Source organism: Clupea harengus, chromosome 12 (assembly GCF_900700415.2).
Source record: "Clupea harengus chromosome 12, Ch_v2.0.2, whole genome shotgun sequence".
Classification (NCBI taxonomy): domain Eukaryota; kingdom Metazoa; phylum Chordata; class Actinopteri; order Clupeiformes; family Clupeidae; genus Clupea; species Clupea harengus.
The window spans coordinates 25,462,350-25,473,479 of record NC_045163.1 but is presented as its reverse complement, the minus strand read 5'-3'; the positions used below and the strand labels follow the sequence as shown (position 1 = coordinate 25,473,479).

Genomic DNA, 11,130 nt, shown 5'->3' with positions numbered 1-11,130 from the left:
CCCCCAGCGCCAATCAAACCGCCCCGTAAACACCGCCGCCAACAGTCACGACAACTGATGCGGGGAAACGGGCGCAGGTGTGTCTGTGTGTGTCTGGAGTGTGTGCGTATCTAGGATCCATCTAAACACTACACAACATCCTGCTCATCACAAAGGCTGTTGACTGAGGACAGATATATAGATTAGTCTATGCGTCACATGTTTACATATTCTAGACTGAGGCCCTTTTGTATGTATGCAAAACACTTGCCACCTTTGTGTGTGTGTGTGTGTGTGTGTGTGTGTGTTTGTGCCCACCATAGGGGTCGAAAACCTGTTTCTGCCTAAACCAACAGCAAAGGCCCTGGCAGCTGTGTGTGTGTGTGTGTGTGTGTGTGTGTGTGTGCCCCCACCATAGGGGTCGAAAACCTGTTTCCGCCAAAACCAACAGCAAAGGCCCTGGCAGCTGTGTGTGTATGTGGTATATGTGTGTGTGTGTGTGTGTGCGTGTGGTATGTGTTTGTGCGTGTGGTATATTAGTGGTATACGTGTGTGTGTGGTATAAATGTGTGTGTGCGTTATATGTGTGTGTGTGTGTGTGTGTGCATACGTGTGGTGTATATGTGTGTGTGTGCGTTATATGTGTGTGTGTGTTATATGTGTGTGTGTGTTATATGTGTGTGTGTGTTATATGTGTGTGTGTGTTATATGTGTGTGTGTGTGTGTGCAGCAGGTTCCACACAGGTGAAAATGGCTGATCTGATCTGAGCTGCCGATGCAGCAGCTGGGTGACGGTACCCCAAAGGTCCCCACTCCACCACGTCACTGATGGGGGGGGGGGGGGCAGCTGGGTGATAGTACCCCAAAGGTCCCCACTCCACCACCCCACTGATGGGGGGGGGGCAGCTGGGTGATAGTACCCCAAAGGTCCCCACTCCACCACCCCACTGATGGGGGGGGGGGGCAGCTGGGTGATAGTACCCCAAAGGTCCCCACTCCACCACCCCACTGATGGGGGGGGGGGGCAGCTGGGTGATAGTACCCCAAAGGCCCCCCCTCCACCACCCCACTGATGGGGGGGGGGGGGCAGCTGGGTGATAGTACCCCAAAGGTCCCCACTCCACCACCCCACTGATGGGGGGGCAGCTGGGTGATAGTACCCCAAAGGTCCCCACTCCACCACCCCACTGATGGGGGGGGCAGCTGGGTGATAGTACCCCAAAGGTCCCCACTCCACCACGTCACTGATGGGGGGGGGGGGGGCAGCTGGGTGATAGTACCCCAAAGGTCCCCACTCCACCGCCCCACTGATGGGGGGGCAGCTGGGTGATAGTACCCCAAAGGTCCCCACTCCACCACTCCACTGATGGGGGGGGGGGGGCAGCTGGGTGATAGTACCCCAAAGGTCCCCACTCCACCACCCCACTGATGGGGGGGGGGGGCAGCTGGGTGACGGTACCCCAAAGGTCCCCACTCCACCACTCCACTGATGGGGGGGGGGGGCAGCTGGGTGATAGTACCCCAAAGGTCCCCACTCCACCACTCCACTGATGGGGGGGCAGCTGGGTGACGGTACCCCAAAGGTCCCCACTCCACCACTCCACTGATGGGGGGGCAGCTGGGTGTTAGTACCCCAAAGGTCCCCACTCCACCACCCCACTGATGGGGGGGTTAATACGGGCTGCCCTGCGAGAGGGGCAATTATGACAGGCCATTGAGAGGGGGGCTTAACAGGAAGATGTGAGTGACAGGAGGCCACCACAGGTGAGCGGGGTAATGGATCACTCACACCCCCACACACACTACCACTTAAAATGAGTGGAAAAGGGTACGTGTGTGTGTGAGTGTGTGTGTGTGTGTGTGTGTGTGTGTGTGTGACTGTGGTGAGCACATCACTCTACGATAGCACCCTACACTCCGTGAAGATTGATTCACCCTAACGCTGTTTGTGTGGAGATTCATTACTTACACACACGTACACCACCCACACACACACACACACACACACACACACACACAAGCTGCATGCAGACAGACCAGGAGCATCACCAGCCTTGCCATCCATCCCCTGTGTGTTTTGAGACTGACAGTCAGCGACCTCTAGTTTCACATTGGCCCCGGCGTTGCTCAGCACAAGCAGACACAGTAATTAATGCCCCACACCCGCGCCCCTAATTAGCACAACTAATGCCCATTACTTATTCATGGGGCAAAACGCTGATCATCATCATTACATTTACATTACATTTAGCCATTTAGCAGGCACCTTAATCCACAACAGCTCGCTCTACGCCGAGGACATCCATTTCAATCCTGACGCTCCCAGGGAACCGACCTTGACCGCACTTCCATCATGTCCACCCACGGGCAGGCATGACACGGCTGCTTGTGGGGATCTGGCTGGGTCGGTAGTTATATAAAAACCAAAACACTGAAGGTAGATACAAAGGCCAATGAACTGAGCCTGGCAATAGCTAATAGCCACACCAATGACACTGGAGAACCGTATATGAAAGCTGCCGTCCGTCAGACTGGAAACGTTTCGGGGTCGAGCATCAAGCATTAAGCTGAAGAGATCACCGGTGCCGACCTGCCCACCATCCAAGACCTGTACACCTCCAGAGTCAGGAAACTGGCAGGGGAAAAAAAATCACTGCAGACCCCCCACACCCTGGACACAACCTATTCCCGCTTCTCCCCTCTGGTAGGCGCTACCGAACACTGTTCGCCAAAACCTCCAGACACAGAAACAGTTTCTTCCCCCTCGCCGTCTCACAAATGAACAGCTAACTCACTGTGGCACTGTGCAATAACCCTGGACCACCAAAACAACCACTGTACAATTACAACTACAAATAATATTTATCACATTTATTTATTTGATCTTAAATCTCGAGATTTATTTGATCTCGTATCTCAAATACGAAATGTGCAATACATTCCACCCTTTACTGTATAACTATACAGGCTGTATATGCTGTACTTCTTACGTCATTCTCTTACCATTCAATATTTATCCCTGCACTTCTTGTACTCTCCACTCTTTGCACTACTTGTTGTGTTTACAGTTCATAGCTCCTGTATATATCCATTCCTCCTTGTATATATTTCTTATATTTCTCAGTCCGTTGTGCTGTCGTGTTGTATTGTTTTGTGCTGTGTTGTTAAGTACAATGAGAGCCACTTAACCCGGAGTCAAATTCCTTGTTTGTGCAAACTTACTTGGCCAATAAACGTGATTCGGATTCTGATTAGAAATGTATTGGCTGTCCCGGTAGGCAAGTGAGTCGCCCAGAAGAGGGCCTCTGTGCAATCTCTACACAGGTAAAATAATAATATGTCAAATAAATAGTATTAGTAATAAATCTGTTACATTTTTAAGTTATGCCACTTGTGTGCAGAGCAATCAGGTCTAGGAACTTGGCAGCACACGTGGATAATCTGTTTGTTCCGACTGACTCGTCCGTGAACTGTGATGAAGGCTGAACGATGAAGAGCTCCCTCAGTGCCAATTTCAGAGTCTGCACAAGCACTTTCAGCCTGCCATCACTAGACTAGACAGACAGAGAAGCCTTTTATTTCCCCTTCTTGAATGGCAGCAGAAAAGGCAGCGGTTAGGGGCTGCCATAATACCTTCCCTGACAGGTATTCCCATGATTTCGATGGCAGGCCAGAAAACAGCAAAGCCGAACGCAACAAGAGCATTACTCATTTTCAGTCCGGGTTTAGCGTTAGCGACTGGAGCCCTTAGCTGCTGGAGGATCTCTGACACACACTCAGCCGAGGGACCAGAATGCATTACGGGAGGCCTGTGTGAAAAGAGTCACTGTAACGTGAATACCAGTGGACACAAACAGAGACAGCCACAGGGCTTTGTGTTCAAAATGGCAGTGGGAGATAAGGTCTGCTCTTTGTGCTGTGCCAGTTACAACAGACATTCCTTTGGACCATTAAGGCTATTAACCCAAGCCAGTTGTAGACCTCTTCAATCATATAAACATGTCCACACGGACAAGAATGTTTGTTGTAAGCGAATAGATTAGCGATAGCTTCAGGAGAATAGATCTGAATGCGAGCCTCCCTCCTTCTCCCTCCGCTAGTCCTTCGCCTTGACCCCCCAACTAAGTGATCCTTACTGGGTGTGCAGACGGCCATTGTGATGAACATGACAGGCTGCGGATGATCACTCATGAGCGCCACAGCCCCAGATCAATCCCGAGAGCCCAATTTACCACCTGACAGTCACGCCGAAGAAACGAGATCTTTGTCAAGGCAGGTGTCAACGCCCTGTCAAAATACTCGTAACATACACGCACGCGCATGCGCTCTCTCTCTCTCTCACACACACACACACACACACACACACACACACACACACACACACACACACACACACACACACACACACACACACACACACACACACACACACACACACACCCACACCCAAGTAGTGTCAGGTAACTTGACAAATCATCCTCAACACCTTGGTTATTATTTCTCTGCCAGATTCTATGATCACTTCATCATGTACACTGTTGCCTTGGAAATCTGACCATCCTTTTTTCCCCCCCAAGAGGAACAAAGAGAGAAAACGACAATCTTGCCGCAAGCAACACATTGAATGCTGAGCAGAACAACACCTTAAAAAGGCAGAGTCCGCGATTCTGGCTGAAGAGTGTTGATAATTAAGATCAACCGCCAATCAAAATCACAACCCTCCCTTCCATGCTCCTAAAGCAATGTGTTGACTGTCTGGAATTGTTTATGCATAGAAACTAAAAGCTGCTTCTCCATGTCTCTTTGTCCTGGCCTTTGGAACTGTTAAGAGTTCAGTGCCAGAAGACCTCAGGGATCTACTAGGTGTGTACCTTTTAGAGCTTGTCTGACAACGTGCATGCCTGTGGGGTGATTTATAGACTAGTAAAAGAATTTTGAAATCTATTCGGAAACTAACAGGTAAACAGTGCAATGATTTTAAGACTGGTTTGATGTGCGCCCTCCGTCTTGTTTTGGTGAGGAATCATGCTGCTGCATTCTGTATTATTTGTAACTGATTCATGGCTTTTTTTTTGGAAGACCAGACAAGAGCGATTTACAGAAGTCTAGCCTGCTCGTGATAAAAAAAACATGCATCAGTCTTTCAGTGTCAGCCTGAGAGAGAAACTGTTGCACCTTAGCAATGTGATAAAAAAAACGTTTTAATTCTATTTTTGATATCAAAATGTTGGTTTCAAAATGTATATCTGAGTCAAATATGACAACTAGGTTTCTGGCCTGGTCCTTGGTGTTAAGTGCTAGTGTTTCTAAATGTGAAGATAGTTTCTCTCTTTCGGCTTTTTCACCAATGACTAATACCTCGGTTTTATCTTGGTTGAGCTGGAGAAAGTTCTGTGACATCCATCAGCCATGCAATTCACCAAGCAATCAATAGAGCTATAATTGTTGGGTGTTACAGAAATATAGAGCTGGCGGTCATCTGCATAGCTATGGTAATTGATGTTGTGCCTCCAAATGGCACTACCAAGGGATAACATGTATAGACTGAAAAGTAGGGGCCCTAAAATGGATCCATGAGGGACCCCACAGGTCATACAAAAGTTTTTTGATCTGTGGTTTCCAAGGGCCAAAAAGTATTCCCAGCCAGATAGATAGGTCCTAAACCAGTGAGGCAATTTAATAAGGATATCATGATCTACAGTGTCAAAAGCTGCACTCAGATCCCGAAGGGCAAGGACAGATAGTTTATTAGTCAGCATTAATTCTGAGTTCATTTACAACCTTGACTAACTTCGTTTCTGTGCTGTGATGATATGCTATATATTTATAGCAATGCTATATGATTGCATGAATATAATAATAGTGTTATAAGTCTGGATTTAACAGAATATTTTTATATCAAGTAGTAGGCTATGCATTAATATTTCCCCTCATTAATACTGAGAATTGTTGAGATGTGTTGTCTACCCTTTTAATAGCCTCTTCATGTGTTCACAGCAAACAGAAAAAAAGGTCTGAGCTTCTGAAAACTGGAGGGCCACCTCCTGCTACGTTTTCCACAAGCAAAGGAGTTAGCTATTGCAAACAACACAGGAAGGCCCACAATGGAGGCTCTGGCCTTGGTTACAGCTCAAAGTCCAACCCTGGGTGATATCATACCAATTGTTTCGACTGCCCAGTTTAATAAATTATGTAGTTCACAGGGATACTATTGAGCTGCCCAAGCTAGCAGACTCATGATACCATTTGTTTATTATATTGCTTTATATTTTCCACAATAACAGAAATATGACTTCCACCACATCGTGCAGCCCTAGTCTCGTGGTGGACCCTGTGGAAACCCTGTAGAACTGGATCAGGGAAGAGCTGCCTGCCACTGACGGGGCTCTGATGTAGCCCTTTTAAGGGATATCAAGGGTGCCATTATCTCAACTGGTACTGCATAGCACAACAAGGTAAAGGTTTTAAATGGCAGGGAGAGATGCTCAAATCCCTTCCATGCACTGTAAAGTTAAGCTATTGATTTCATGAAAACTGTAGTACATGTAAAATAGCTTAGAATGCAAGGCATACTGTAGGAGGGAGCTGGAGAGACTCTCTTTCTTAGACTCTTATGAATAGCGCGCTGTTGTGTTGTGTGTTAAAGCAACTGTGGGAGAATGCATACATAACGCATGAACCCCACCCCCACAGTTCATTACACACAAATCACCGGGCCCTCCGCCTGCCTGTCCTCCACGCAGTGTGCTTTAATATGCCGTGGAGGAAAACAACAGAGAGACGCAGCGGTCCCAGTGCACGGGATAAATGGATACATGATTTTCGCCCGGGTAACACAAATAGGCTCCTCCACTTTCGTCTGAACTAAACAAGGTCATCGGCAGAGGCTGGAGGAGGACTGCGAGGTGAGGACCGCGACTCGACTCCGAGCGAGTCCAGTTTCAGCGGCGGTGAAAGTGATCTAACGTGACGTTCCTCCAGGACAGCCTCTGCTTCCCTTCACAAAGGGGTGGGGGTCAGAGAGGCCGCCGGGGGACTGCAGGGGCGGGTTTGGACAGCGGCAGCGGAGACGCCAAACACTGAGGTGCCTGTGTTCGCTGTGAATAAAGGTCCAAACATGCTTGGAGTGGCAGGAAAAAAATGTGTGGTTTAATGCAGCTTGTGCAAGCAAACAGCTATGCTGGCACCAGTCAATTCTCCATCTACAGACCTGGGAACAAGTTCACTAAAAGTTTCTAACTAAAAGTTCTCTCCTAAATCCTATTCCCGCAGCTACTGAGACCAACTTTTACCAAGGAAAAGCAAGAACTAAGCTAACAGAGAGACTCCGTTGCTATGGCTGATGTCAAGTATCATGCGCTTGAGCTTGCGTTCAAAGACCTCAGTGATTGGTTGATGAGTGACAGGTCTGTGCCGTAGAGTAGGCATATGCTACATAGCCTTCGGCAAACAATAAATAAATACATTTGTATGTTCGTCACATAGGCTACGCATTCACACATTCAAAGAGGCAAAAACAAAAAACAACAGCAAACTATCCCAAAAAGATTTTCAACACCTTACTGTTTAGCCTGCCAACAATGGAGGCTGGCACAGTGGATATATCTCCCAATGCCAAGAAGCTGGTAAGGGGGTTGCTTTTAATTCTCTGTTTCCAACAAACTCTTACGTTCAACTATTGCTTGATTAAGGGGAGCAATAGTCTGGTCACAAGGCTTCCTTTGAGGATAATTGGGCACTTCTAAAAATGAAACCGGCCACTTTAGACAGGAAGTCTGAACTGTGGAAGTACACTGCGGATGCTTGTCTTATCGTGTACTTCAATCTGTCCTTAAACGGTCCTAAAATTTTGATGCAAACCAGCCATGGGATCCAACCAGTTGCAATACAGTTACGAGTTACAGCACAGCAGATTATAACTGGAGTTTAAGACCACATTCAATTTTACAAGAAAATACCAAGTCTAGATATGCAAGTCTCTTATCTGCATTTGTCATGCATATTGCATACGCTTTAGACAAAAACAATCCCATTTCTTAGCTCACTGATGCATAAGATAAATTACAGCTGATCTGATATTGAACAATGAAAGTTTAGCAAAGAAGAGTGACAAGTTGCAAAGAGGCATCTAAACCTTACAAGAGGGATTCCTAAGAGAGAGGAATGCTCCCTTATTAGGCTAACCTAACCCCAAGGACGGCTAGTTATTGAAGAGAGAAGATGACAGGAATTGAAGTGATACATCTGCAAATAGTTACTGTGTGCTTTTCATTGTAGCTTGCCACCACACAGCAATGTGTCCACTTAACCAAAGGTAATCATTTCCTTTTCGGGCTGAAAACTCACATTCTTAATACAAAACCATATACCTGAGCAAAACTGAACCCCAATGGCAATCAACTATGATTAAATGTAGCCTACTACAAATGTTGCAGTGTACACTTCAGACTGAATGAGTATCCACCTCCGTATCACTCAGTATTACTTGATATTTGGAAAAGTTAAAAGCTTACTTAGTGAAAGACATCCAAGAACATGGCGAGAACTTACCGATGCACACATCAATTTTGCCCTTGATCGCTGCCTCATGGAGCGGTGTGTAGTTCCAATTATCGCGGGCGTTTGGGTCAGCCCCTTGGCACAACAGAAGACTGACCACCTCAGCATGGCCAAAAGAGCAGGCATTATGCAAAGGAATTAAACCACCGTCATCACGGGCATGGACGTTTGCCCCAGTCTGAAGGAGATGTTCCACCACGTCCTTCCTCCCAAAACCTGCAATATTTCAGATGAGATGTTAAGTTTTAGTTTCCACACTTAAACAGACATTAATTTGAGTGTATTATTAATGTTAATTATTAATGACATTAATAGTTATACTGACTGGCTTTTGGCATGTATTCTGATCATTTGTATTTTATATACACGAAGGATTAGGACTAGGCTATATTAGGCTTCTTATTTTAAAATGTAATTAAGGCATCTTCGATTTAACAATAAACAGCAAAGCAACACGACTGCACCACAAAGTCGTTTAAATATTCAGTACAAGTTTTGGTCGCATCGGCTTGCCATGCAAAATTGATGGGTTAAGGTGGTAGTGACAAAAGTTCCACAATAATCCTGAAGTTTTAACTCCAACACCAAACGTTTTGATGTGAAAACTGTGCCAGCAAACTTGTGAGCGATAACTATCGAACCATCCAAATGGAAATACCGTTAGTCATCCAAATGTTATTGTAACTACGTACGTATTTTTTTCATAATACTGGTTTGCATGTCACCTAGGATATATTTCCCAGCCCAAACCGCAATAAACTATGTTAAGCTGAATTCTCTGCGTTGTTTATCTGGTATTTTATGACACTGGGTCCCAAAAGCATTAGCCACAAAGCTAGCTATGTTAGCTAATGAACAACTGCTGAAGTTACCGAATCGCAAAAATCAAAACAAACCACTCGAAACAAACATCCATCATTTACTTATCAATGCTACCAGTCGGGCCATTTAATAAGGCATGCTAGCGAGTTCTCACAAAACTTCTAGTTCGACAGTTAGCTAGCTCGCTACCTGCTCTGCAGAATAGCTTACTCGCTGAAGAATAGTATCTACTTGCGATAGTAAACTTAACAGTTATCATACCTGCAGCGAAATGCAGCGGGGTCGATTTACGACCAGCCATGTCTTTAGCATTCACATTAACCGAATCCACCAATCTCTTCACCCGTGATACGTCCCCATTACGACAGGCCTCGAAAAGCTCCCGAAAGGCTCCACTGGTCCCGCAGCCGTCGCTCCCAGGGCTGTTGCTGCCTGAATCCGGACTGGAGCCACTGCTGCTGCCGCCAGCTGTAGATGAGCTAGTAGAGCTGCTACTGCTCAGGGCCGGAGCAGGGAGGTCGGGGGAGACTGGAGTTATCTCCGGATCAACCACACTCTCCTGCTCGGGTCCAGCCACCGGCGATGCTGTCGACCCTCCGGACACTGGGGGTGATCCCGGAGGAGTGAGAGTATGAGTAGAGGTTCGCGGTGGGGATGAAAGGTTTGATTGTTGCTGCTGGGATGAGCGACGAGACGCCGCCATTTTCATCAGTCCCTCTGGCAACAAAAACAGTTCTGTTGAACTTCCGGGGAGTGGGAGGGAAACTTCCGGCCTTGAGTTAGCCAGACAGCGCACACCAATGGCGCACACAGGTGGCCTACTTCATGGAGTGCCAGTTTTGTACACAATTTTTATTCATATGGTTTATGCATTTCCTCACTTCATGTTTTCATATGATGGCGCAAGCAATAATATATTTTGCTTTCTACGTTTTAGTATTATTGTAGCGATCTCACAATGAGGTGTATATTTGGCTTTTTTGCTGTTTATTAAGATAATAATAAATAAGAATAACATTTTATTTAATGGCACCTTTTTTCACACTCAAGGTCACCTTACATCATATAACATCAATACAAACATGCAATGGTCATCAATACAATAACATAAAATAAGATCAAATAAAGTGGAGCTGATGCGGTTATAGCGAGTATGCTAGTTTAAAAAGGTGAGTTTTAAGAGCGAGTTCCAGAGTTTGGGTAGCCTGGATACCAGACCGAATTTAGCCCCGCCCAAAAAAAAATTGTTTGGGAAGTTCGGTCTGGCATTACTCCATTGAGGAGAAATTATCTGCGGACAGACATTGCCGTACCAATCAAATTGTCAAGGCGGGCTTTATACGATGATGGACAGATGATCAACCGTAACGTAATCAACCACGTCACCAAAGAGCTTTTGGGGTGAATTCGTTTCCAACAAACATGGCTGCCGTTGGAGAGCTGAAATGTGGTGATTCGAGTCTGTTTTAGAAGACATTGACAGCCCATTCATTTTGAAAGAGGAACAGAGAAACGCGATCAAGGCATTTGTCGATCGAAAAGATGTTTTTGCCATCCTTCCTACGGGATCCGGTAAAAGTTTAATGTATCAGCTGGCCCCATGGTCTACGTTATGGTCATACTACGTTGCTCTGATTGGTTCTAGATATATCCAATTGAGCGAAGAGGCATTTTTTTTCCTGGTTCGGTTGAAACACGCCCCATAAGCACAGCCCATTGGAGCGGTATCAGACTCATATTCTGACTAGAATTATGAGTATGACATCGTCA

The 11,130-nt window shown here is 46.3% G+C and overlaps 1 pseudogene; it reads right to left on the bottom strand.

Moving 5' to 3' along the window:
• LOC116222985 overlaps positions 1-10,157 on the bottom strand; it is a 99,449-nt pseudogene extending 89,292 nt beyond the window's left edge.
• Positions 10,158-11,130: the final 973 nt, after the last annotated feature.